The sequence below is a fragment of the Episyrphus balteatus genome, chromosome 2 (assembly GCF_945859705.1).
Source record: "Episyrphus balteatus chromosome 2, idEpiBalt1.1, whole genome shotgun sequence".
Lineage (NCBI taxonomy): Eukaryota > Metazoa > Arthropoda > Insecta > Diptera > Syrphidae > Episyrphus > Episyrphus balteatus.
Genome location: NC_079135.1, coordinates 50,905,530 through 50,917,963, shown reverse-complemented (window position 1 = coordinate 50,917,963; position 12,434 = coordinate 50,905,530). Strand labels below are relative to the sequence as shown.

Genomic DNA, 12,434 nt, shown 5'->3' with positions numbered 1-12,434 from the left:
TGATGACGGTGCACCGAGCTTACCTACTTATAGGTAGAGGTGTACTTTCATATTTATTGCGGGACCATCATCATGTCGAAGGCTCATAAGTGGAAAATACAGCCGCACGCAATGTGAACTCTTCTAATTAAGTTTTCATCATAAATAAAAAAAAAAAAACTGCAAAAGCAAATAAATTAAGTGGAACGCATTGCTAAAAGCATATAATATTTGTACACTTGCGTTTCGTAGAAATAATAAAATGAAAAATGAGAAAGAAAAACAAAAAATTAAATTAAAACGAAACAATAATTTTTATTTTTCTGTACATACGCCAATGTGAGCAGAAAAAACATAGATGTTGAAAGTTCGACATCAACAACTTAACACACCTGTTCGCGTTTTGCTCTTTTGGCAAGCTATCCTATAGTTAGTGTGTATGCAATCTAGAAAAGAAGCGCCATCACGCTGATTGCCTGGAATTAATTTTGTTTTAATTTTACACTAATGGAATCATTTAGCATGAAACAAAAATAAAAAATAAAAATTTTGCATCAGTTTTCTGTTAATTTGATTCAATTGACTTCTTTGGTTGAGTTGATTTTTATTTGGATGTATGTGTGAATGAGTTACGGCTAACGGTAATATTTGTTCAACAAATGTTAATAAAAATTACTAGAAAGAAAAAGATATCAGTAGGTAATGGAAATTTTATCTTTAATGTCACCCATGTTTGCATCCACGAAAATCTTTTGAATGACATATTTTTGAAAAAATTTAATCGGCGCTACAGTGTCGGTCCTAACTGAAAGTTCGGGAAGAAAAGCTGATCAAAGGCGAACAAAAATCTTCATAAAAATGCATTCTAAAAAAAAAAGATTGAAAAAAAATATTATCTCTAAAACAATTTTTTTGTGTCTTTCGACAAAATTACGTTTCTTTAAAATCCAAGTCAAATTATTCGTATGAAACTAAAATGCATAGCTAGGTGGCGCTAATAATAATGCTTAGATTAGTTAAAATGTACAAAAAAAAATTCATGAATGAAATTTATAAACTTTGGAAGATTTTTAAAATTTGTTTTTAATTTTTTTTTGTTAGGTAGGTATATGTAATAGAAAACAAATGACATACTTCGTTTAGTTCACAAAAATTTTAAACAGTTTATTTGTTTTAATTTTTTTTTAGAAAAATCCGTTCAAATTATATACAGTCGACTAACGGGTTGGGGTCAAAATTCTGCAGGGGTCAAAATTCTTTTTTCAAAATTCTGCTTTACAAAATTCTGCTTTCAAAATTCTGCTTATCAAAATTCTGTTTTTCAAAATTCTGCTTTTCGAAATTCTGCTTTTCATAATTCTGTTTTACAAAATTCTGCAAAAAATTAAAAAATGGTTTGGAAAATGTTTTAAAGCGCACGCTTTTAAACATTTTCCAAACTATTTTTTAATTTTTTGCAGAATTTGGTAAAATTATCTATTTGATTACTTACTCACTTTGTAAGTTTTTTTTATGTTCATTGTTTGTTTGATAAATCAATAAATTAAAAAATATTAAGAAAAGATTTTTAATGTTAAATAATTTCGAAAAATAATTAGAAATTTATTAATTACCTATTTATCAAGTAAAGGTAAATGTTCGAAAAATTGACTAAGAAAGGAATATGTTTTATCTTTCTTTTTAGTTTCTTATAGTTTTCAACAGTTTATAGATGTGATTTATAAGAAAGTCAGTCTATGCATTATAGCACATGTTTAGGACATTTACACAATTAACAGTAAGGAAAAAGTAGTAAAGTTGAATTACTATAATGGATTAATGAGATGCAAGCGCATATGCTATGAAAAAAAAAAACAGAATTAGCAGAATTTTTTTGTTCAAAAAATGTCCTAGGTCAGCAAATTTGAAAGAAAAAGTGGAGTAGGTAGACAATATTTGAAACAAAAAATCCTTACTTTTCAGGAATTTTGTTTTTTAAATAAAAAAACAATAAACTCTTAAATTTAAGTCAATTTGATTCATGAAAAAGAATTTTTTTTAGATAAAATCACCTTGGACCAATTTATATTTTTTTAAAAATCTCATTAATGCAAATGTTAGTTCAAAAATGAGTTTGCAATTCTAAAATAAATACAATTTCATTAGTTAGGTTAGTTTCGGTCAACAATTTCTCTGTGTGGAAAAAGGGGAGAAAATCTCGACAAATCGGAGCATTTTGGATGAAATTGTTTTTTTTTTTCCCTCAAAAGTGGAGCGAATTTGCTCCGATCCGGAGTAAGAAACCTTTGTTTATTTATTTATTCATTGTTATCGTATTTATATTCAAGAAAAAAAATGTTATCAATCTAACTCGAATTTTTTAAAAACTCCCTCTAACTCCCTCGAGGGAGTCGACTGTACGTACAAAATTATTAATTTTGGATTTTTTACAAAGCTTTAAACTTCTAAGGCCCAATAAATTCACTCTCTATGATATTTAAAGGCTCCATTAAAAATTAGAAAAAAGGTTGGTTGAAAATCAAGTAAAATTGTTCTCAATACAATAATTCAATATATTTCGCGAGCAGCAATAACTATCAGAAACCCTGTTCGTATCTTGTGAATTGGTTTAAATTTCGATTTAAACTTAATTAGGTGTTGGAAAGAAACAATGTAAAAAAAAGAAATAAAATATTGAACTTAACGGCACACACCGCGCCATAATTATTCATAATTCATTTGTGAAACTGGCCATGAGAGAAAATTCTCTCTAATTAGATTTAAATTCTTAACAAATAAGCTAAAGTTAAAAAAAAAAATAAATAATAATAACCAATAATTACAGAAACACCATCTTTCATACAATAAAGATGACTTTTTAATTGCAAATTTAATAACAGAAAAAAAAGTAGGTAGATTCAAGTTTTGTATATACACTCCTGCTCAAATTTAACGCACATCATATTTATTTTACAGAAAATTCCTACTATTACTTTGTCTCACTGTATCGTGGTTATTTTCTCAAATAAGACAGGAGTGATCTTAAATTGAAGGTATGGAGTAAAATGTTTGTGGGGAAGATTTGGAGAGATATGCTGAAGTCTATCTGTCAACCCGCTAACCTTTTAGAGATGAGTCATAAATTTTCATGAAGTAAACTCTGCTTTACAACACCTACGGAGTTAGTGAGCTCTCCTAGACCTACTTTAAATACCCAAAAATACTTGACTGATATCTTCGAACACCATGCGGTTCCAATCACCCCTAGATTTGGTCCACAGTTCAGTCTGATGCACGATAATGCATGCTAGAGTGGTTTGAAAATATCTTCAAGATTAAAATATGCCACCCTTGAATTGACCACACAGATATTCGGATTTGAATTCAATAGAACATGTCTAGGAAATGTTGAAAAAAGTGCATTTGCGGCCGAAATCCACCTCCAAGCATTCTTGATCCACAGAAAATTGGAGTGAAAGAAAAGTTACAATAAAACCTTCAAATGTTAATTCGTGGAATGAATAGATGACTCCAAGTTGTCATAAGCGCTAGAGGAGACAATGCCAAGTATTGAATAAAATTATTGGAAAGAACTGTCACGTGCTTCCATTTTAAAAAATTTTTTTTCTTAAAAAACAAAAATTATTTTAATATCAGTTTTTAGACCTTAAATTGCTAAATTTGGTTCATCTTTTTTTTGGTTGATAATACTGTTGCAGTTTAACATTTTTCTGACTTGCTTAATAATAACCAAACACAAAAAAATACAACAAATAATTTAAAAGCCATTTTAAATAAGATGTAGGGGTATGACTAAAGAAGAAAAAAGTGTGCGTTAATTTTGAGCAGGAGTGTATGTATCTTTTCGTGCAAGAATTTCCCAATTCATTTAATTTTTCTTCTTTTTCTTGCAAAAAAAAACCTCATTCTGACCATTGCATGTGTTTTGTTTTTTTATTTTTCTTTCTGTTACCTCATTTTTTCACCCAGCTATAAACTCCCTATAGAGAAAAGAACTTCTGGTATTATGTTCTATACGCTTCGATAATCACCTTGTTAAGTTTAACTATGCAATAGTTTTGTTCAATTATCACCAAAGTGGAATTAAATTCTGCATTTTTTTTTTGTTTTTATTTCTTCATCAAATAAAACTGTCCATGTGTCTAGCATAATGCATTTGGTTAAAGTTCTTCTTTATAAAAACAAACACAAAAAAAAAACTGCATATCAATGCCGTCCTTTCTATATAGGACCCTTCTCTTTAGCAAACACACGAAATTGAAGGGTAACACAAAATAGGATCAGTGCAGTCATAATGTTGTTGAATTGTGTAACATAAACTATGAATTAGGTATTTTAAACTTTTTTTTGTATGTTGTTTATTTTGTCACCAACACGTCATTCGATCCTAATCCTGGTGTAGTCGAATCCATTGTCATACTATCTATATCTGTTCAATGAGCATTTTGGACAGCGTAACACCCATCAAATGACCAATGTCAACGGCTGACGGAGCGCAAAATCGAGAGTTTCTGGTAGGTTTGGTGGTATCTAACTGTCTAGATACACCTAATCCTTTCGATTTTAAAGTTAAAAAAAAAAAACAGAAAACACTCCACATCAATATAATAAATTCACGCAAAATAAAAAATAAAAATAATCATATTTTCGAATTAATGACAATTTTATGAAAAATTCTTTTATAGTGGGATTTATGAGCTTTAGCTCAAAACAAACTATTGAATCATAAATAGAAATTATTTTGTGGCCTATATCCAACGAACAAGTTAAACTTTCTATTATCTGATAAAAGTTTTGGGTCGAAATGAAAATGGGAAAAAAAGTGCTGAAAAGCATCTATATTATTGATTAGGAGTGTGTGCCTAATCTTTTTGATTTTGAAATTAAAAAAAAAATAAAACACTCCAAAAAAAAATAATAAATTCACGCAAAATCTAAAAAAAAAATAATTTTTTTTACGAATGAAGGAAAATTTATGAAAAAAATCCTTGTATTGTTGAGTTTATATGCTTTAACTAAAGACGAACTATTCAGTAAGTGCTTTTATTTAGTGACCTATATCTAACGAACATTTTAAACTTTCTATTAAATATCTGATCAAAGTTTTGGGTCGAAATGAAAATTAAAAAAAAAGCTAAAAATGATCAATATTATTGATTAGGAGTGTAAATATGCCCATGGAAACATTTATGTAGGCAGTAATGTTGCTAGGTAGGTACCTATACTCGTCCAGCTTATGGACAGTCCACTTTACTCTCGACTCTTAATTAGAATTTTATGCAAATTTATTAAACATTAAAATAATTGCACTCATTTTTTTTTTTCTTCCCTATGAACAGTATACCCATTAGACCTGTAGTACGAAACCTACCTTGCTACTATACTAAATTCACCACACACCGCAGAGTTAATGTGATGTAAAAACGGGTGATTAGTCACACCTCTCACGAAAAGGTCATGTTTGGCTGGTTGTTGCATTGCACCAGAGAGCTTTGTGGCAGCTGATGGCTTCAACTCATATTATGTTTTTACCCATCCGCGAAATGCATAGAGATGATATAATTAATAATAATTGAAGAATTGCTGCATGCAATGTTATTTTTTTTTGTTGTTGTTGGCCGTAGCTAATTTTATTTATCGGTAGGAAGGTAAAGCTGGTTGTAGCCTGGTTAACATTGTTGTATGTCCTGTTGCAATAAACACCTTTGATCCAACCTCTTTTCTGCAATAACAATTTGATCTTTTCCAATCTTCTTAAGCAACAGAAACATTCTTCCGGCATAAAAAAATAGTTTAAAAGAAAAAAAATTGGAGAATACATCAAAGGATTGAATTCTTGCGCGTGCATGCATAAAGTCGTCAAACTGTGGGTTGGGGTATAGATGATGATGCGAAAGGATATCGTCCACAACTTCCTTAATCCGCCAACAAACTTTTTTTTTGCCTGATGGAGAAAACTCTTTCTGAGGGTTTAGTTTTATTTTTTTTTTGTTGTTCCTAACATTGTGCGGTGAAAGTTGACACTAGAAGCAAGTAAAAGTTGAAAGACAAAACAAAAAAAAAGAGAATTACCAGCATAAAAACCAACTACATGTGTGTGGTACGGTGTACAATATAGGTGGTCCCAGGGTTCTATTCTATACCTCTTTCTCTGGATGGCACACACTTATGCACTTGCGGAGTGTTTATTATTAGCATAAATCCACACTTAAGCTGCATGCTTAATCCTTGTGGTGCACACAAGAGGAGCATAGAAACAGAAGCAGAAGGCAGGCAGATGTTTGTACTAGCATAAACCCCATTTGGATTTAGAACTACCCCATACATTGATATCCACATTCCCATCCACACACTATTGCATTATAACAAAAATAAACCTTTCTACTCTCAAGTTGGCTTAAGATATATTTAATGCACTTGTAACTAGTTTAAGCACCCACTATACCTAACGGTAGCATATGAGCATCAGAATCCAAACCATCATGCAACCCTATTTGCCATTTCTATAGTCGAGCGAAACCATCCCCCCTAAAATGCTTATACACGTGTGTGTTATACGGTTGTTGGTATAAATGTGTCCTTGTTGGGGCTATTTTGTGTCTGTTGAACGCCATTTTAATTGTTACGACATGTATCTCTACTAGATACTACTACTATACACTTTACTTAAGTTGTGAAACAACCTCTGTGCCCAGAGAGAGGACGAGCTAGATGGTATTTTTTTTTTTTTATTCAAAAGGTTTCGTTTTATTTCATTATTTGTGCCTTGTCAGAACCTATAAGTGGGTATAGGGTATACCCTTTCGCATCGTGTTGAAAAAAGGCTTTACGACGAAGAAAAGGGTGGTATTGTGTTGTATCACTGATCTGTACCGCTTGGATTTTTTTTTTTTGTTCCTTCTGTTGAAATTTCTGCACGCATTTGTTAGATGGTATTCGATTTCAAAGACAATCCACAATCAATCGCCTAACAACTTCCTCCCCTACATCTCTACTTCCACTCTTTCTCCATCAGATTGTCTCCTAACAAATTGAAGTGCAAGCATTCAAATGCTTGACAAAAAGTTTGAAACCCAATGCGCTTGCTCGAGTGTTAGTGTGTATTGTGGATAGGCTATATTGCATATAGACATATGCAAATACATGACTAAACAGCAAAAATAAATGCAAAACAAGTGTATGTACAAAATAATAATACAGAAAAAAAAACGAAAACAGAAGAGAAGTCTAAAGAATAAGAAATAAAAAAAAAAAGAAGATAGGGTATAGACAGAGGGAACCATATAACAAAAAAATGCAAATACCCTAAATGGAATGCATTGGGTAATATAAGTATCTCACTTGTTAACACGAGGTAAAACATAGGCTTTAGTTGTGCTAAGAACTCTCTGACAACACACAACACAATACAAACAACCTAGCCATAATAACCAAAACAACAACAAAAACTGAAAAAAATAAGAAAATACCCCTCTCAATCGTGTTGAGAGAGAAAAAGTTTATAATAGAACAGAAAACAATAAGTGTAACCTAATATTTGATGATCATCCATTCGAGATAGGTTCACAGATTCATTTAATATGCATCATGAAGTTTATTATTATTTTTATAGGGTGTCTTCAAATTAATCATTTAAGAGAGTCTATTCGGGCTAGTGGAAGATGGGAATTATTTTTTTGTTTTGTTCATTGAAGTAGAAATGTACAAGATAAAATTGAGCACTAATTTTATGATTTTCTTACAAAGTATGGTTGAGAGTTAAAGGCTATGAGCGTCAAGTGAGCAAGAAATTCATCACCGATCGATTAACAACTTTAGGTGGTTAATTTGTCGCTAATTTTAGGTGAAATAGTTTCGGTTTGTGTTGTAGTTTTCAGTGTTTTCAAGTTTGAAAAAGGAGAACGTTTAACAAGTTATTCTCTTGAAAAAAGATCGATTTGGTCATAAGGTCTTAAGGAAGTTTTAAAGAAGCCGTACCGTAACTTTATCGAAAGTGACAGCTCTTTTGACAAATGAAAAATAAAAACAAAGAAGATAATTTTTTTCCATTAATTTTTGGCTTTCATTGTGTTGCATTGTGGTAAATCAATTTTTTTTTTTTTTTAATTCTGTTAGACTTTAGTAACACTCAATTGAAGGTTCTTTTCGAACTTACTTCTCAAACTGCAAGGAATCTGAGGTGTCTTTCTGAAGTCTGTTTGTTAGTTTAGTTCCTTAAGTTTACTTTTACACAACAGTTAATACAGTTACACAGAGAAAGAGAGACATGCAAAACAAAAATAGAATCTGTATTAAACCAAACGGATTTCTGCAAGTTTTTACCGACTTCCAAAAAAGGAGGAGGTATTCAATTCGTCTGTATTTTTTTTTGTTTGCGTTTGCTACCGCATAACTTTCGACTAAGTGAACCAATTTTGATAATCTTTTTGTATTAGAAAGCTGGTGCCTGCAGTTTGGTTCCATTTCAATTTCGTCCAGTTATTGCCATAGAAACTATGAAAAACCATAAAACCCAGTTTTGATCCATGGAAGTTTTTTTTTGTTAAAAATGATTATTTTCTCCAAGAAAACTGCAGCCTTAAAATAGGCGGACAAATTTTCCTTATTTCTGGTAAATATAAAATAAATTCTTTTAAATTAAACAAAAATAAAAGAATGTTCTTCTTTTGTTTAATACCTTAATTTCAATAAGAACGCACATAAAATTAATGATAAATCACTTCAGTCTTTAATTTCATTGCACAACTTCAAATGCCTGTTCAGTTTATATTTTTCTTGTACCTATAGAAATAAAGTTTTTTTTTGTAAAAAAGATACATTTTCAAGTAATACTCATTTGACAAAAAAAAATTATTTTTTTTCGAATTTTGTCGGTTATTTCTCATGGTGACATGAAAAATGTTGATCAATTATTATTATTTATGTATATATAATATAAATTTTTAAAACAGTAAAGAAAACTTTCTTCATTTCATCGGTAGCAAGTTTTTAATAAAATACTTCTCTGGTCACTGTGGCGTATGCGTAACTTTTTTTTGTATACATTATATTGTTGGGTACGAAATTCATCTTGTATTGAAGATAAAAATTATAAAACCAGATGAGATTTATAAGCCATTTTGTGGTAAAAAATTAAAACTGTTAAAATTAAATTCACTGTTAGTAGTTCATTTTGAAATAAAATATAAAAGCGGGAAAATTAGAAGACCGTAAAAAAAAATAGGTATCTTTATTTTTTTTTTTAACATGTTCTTTTCGGATTGTTTGCAATTTCAGGCTTAAGATTTATCTATATGTAAGGACTAAAAATGCAATCTTAATGACTACCGTTAAATTTTTAATTTGAAATTTAATCGGATCTTCTTTTTTTACTGAAGTGAAAAAGACTAAATAGCAATATGAACTAGAGAACCTTTGACCTTCGAAATTTTTATTTTAAAATTTTGATTGGACCATTTAATACACAACTTTATTTCTATTAATTTTGGAATACAAAATTTCGAAATCCTTACAGGTGGTTTTAAGAAAATTATTTTTTATAAATTTTTTTTTCTTAAATTTCAAACCTGACCTAAATTTAATTTTTCAAAAAATACATTTCTATTTTCAATGCTATATGACAGCATTTAGTCGAAACAAATCCAGTTGTGTGAGAGAAAGGGAGAAATAAAAAAAAATTATATCCCAAGAGGTTTGATCAAAATTAGTACTCGTATATGGCATGTACCCTGTATGAAAAAAATTAATATCCATTTTTATTTCTTTGCCATGGGAGTGAATACATTTAATACCATACCACTTCCACTGTGTGTACCTACTTAGAGCAGCACATTTTCTTAAAGAAATCTTTATCGCGCAGTTTTTATTTATTTGAAATCACCCTGTGTGAAAAAGTATATTATATCTTCTGGTCTTACACAAAAGATAAATACTAAAAGTTTTAAATCTAAATTAATCAATATTCGAATACTAAAATGCAAACACAGATGACGAAAAATCGACTTCACTATTTATTTGATTTTTATTTCGTTGAAAATTTCATCCAAACTCTAACACTCAGCCTTTTCTTTTATGTATACTTTTTCCAGATTCTTAGGAGTCAAGCAACTATCTACACTGTTTTATCTGTTCCGATGTAAAAGTTACCCACATGTAATTAATATGAAGGTATTATCGCATTTATAATTGAAGAAAATAAAAAGCCTCAACCATCACCCAGTACAAAATTTATTATTATTATAAATTTTACTCTTAGCGTAGGTACGGAATGAATACAAATCAATGCTTAATGCAACGATTTGATCCGATTACGAATCAATGTCTACGTCTACATGAATGTCACCACGAAGCAGGATAATTAATAATTATTTGTCGACACAAGCACACTTGTTTTTTTTTTTTTTTGACGATGCGACAACTCTGCATTGGACAGACGGAATAATTGTTGTTGCTGTTTTTCTTTTTTGTTTGTATTCATTCACAACTTAAGTTTTGCCGCATCCATTGCGCTCCCCCTCAACCAACCATCTTGACAAGCGATATGAAATTAATAACACGCACCAGAGCGACCAGACTATCGTCACTCAAGTTTCCCTTATACAAATGTTCGAACAACGGAGGAGCGGTGGCGATGGCGTTGGGGTGCGGTGCCCATCGATGCAGTGATGCACGCCACACTTTGCATTTCTACAAACACAGATACACACACGTGTGGTACAAAATAAAATAAAATAGAAACTTTAGAGTCTAGAGAAATGCAAGAAAAAGAAAAAGGAACAAAAATTATTCATACAAAAATGAAAAAAAAAAAAAAAAAATCAACGGAACATGGAGACAACAAAAAAATGCACTCTACCTGTTTTCATGTAAAAAGAAATAAAAAGAACTGCAAGCACACACACACTTCAACACACATAAAATAGGGGTTGAGTTAGCGGTTGATGGGAATAATTAGTAGATAAGTATCTAATTTTATTTAACATGGCAATTTAGACTTTTAATACGTGTTTACACTGCCAATGTTGTAGATGTCGTTGTTGTCTACATATCTCTATGGTGTAAAAGAGGCGGATGGTTAGAGGGTTAAGGCTTGATGAAAGAATATACACTGCGGCGAACTAAATTCGAAGAGTAAGCTTGATGGTGCGGTTTCAAACAACAATTTACTCTTTATGCAGGCTTGTGATGCAGATTGATTTCATTTGACAACAAACCGGGCGGTTTCGTGTGGTTTATACAATCTTATAAGCTCAAACTTTTTCAACTCGTGGAACATTTTTTTATATTTAAACAAAATTGACAGCAATTTATGTGATTTATTTTAGTATGTTAAATTGATGTTACAGCAGCTATTAACTTGCCAATATTAAGTGAAGATAATGCTTTTGTGAACTAAACTGCAAAACATATAACCCTGCAGTCGGGAATAAATTGGAGATATTTATAGAAAGACAGGGTGATTTTTTAAAGAAAGTGTTTACTTTTTCATTATGCCGGGTTATTTATTTTATTTTATTTTATTTTATTTTATTTTATTTTATTTTATTTTATTTTATTTTATTTTATTTTATTTTATTGTATTTTATTGTATTTTATTGTATTTTATTGTATTTTTTTGTATTTTATTTTATTTTATTTTATTTTATTTTATTGTATTTTATTGTATTTTATTGTATTTTATTGTATTTTATTGTATTTTATTGTATTTTATTTTATTTTATTTTATTGTATTTTATTGTATTTTATTGTATTTTATTGTATTTTATTTTATTTTATTTTATTTTATTTTATTTTATTTTATTTTATTTTATTTTATTTTATTTTATTTTATTTTATTTTATTTTATTTTATTTTATTTTATTTTATTTTATTTTATTTTACTTTACTTTATTTTATTTTATTTTATTTTATTTTATTTTATTTTATTTTATTGTATTTTATTGTATTTTATTGTATTTTATTTTATTTTATTTTATTTTATTTTATTTTATTTTATTTTATTTTATTTTATTTTATTTTATTTTATTTTATTTTATTTTATTTTATTTTATTTTATTTTATTTTATTTTATTTTATTTTATTTTATTTTATTTTATTTTATTTTATTTTATTTTATTTTATTTTATTTTATTTTATTTTATTTTATTTTATTTTATTTTATTTTATTTTATTTTATTTTATTTTATTTTATTTTATTTTATTTTATTTTATTTTATTTTACTTTACTTTACTTTATTTTATTTTATTTTATTTTATTTTATTTTATTTTATTTTATTTTATTTTATTTTATTTTATTTTATTTTATTTTATTTTATTTTATTTTATTTTATTTTATTTTATTTTATTTTATTTTATTTTATTTTATTTTATTTTATTTTATTTTATTTTATTTTATTTTATTTTATTTTATTTTATTTTATTTTATTTTATTTTATTTTATTTTATTTTATTTTAT

General features: G+C 28.5%; 1 protein-coding gene across 2 annotated transcripts in view; it reads right to left on the bottom strand.

Moving 5' to 3' along the window:
• LOC129911171 (homeobox protein araucan) overlaps window positions 1-12,434 on the bottom strand; it is a 148,676-nt gene that overhangs the window by 42,595 nt on the left and 93,647 nt on the right. The gene's annotated exons all lie outside the window — the stretch shown is intronic.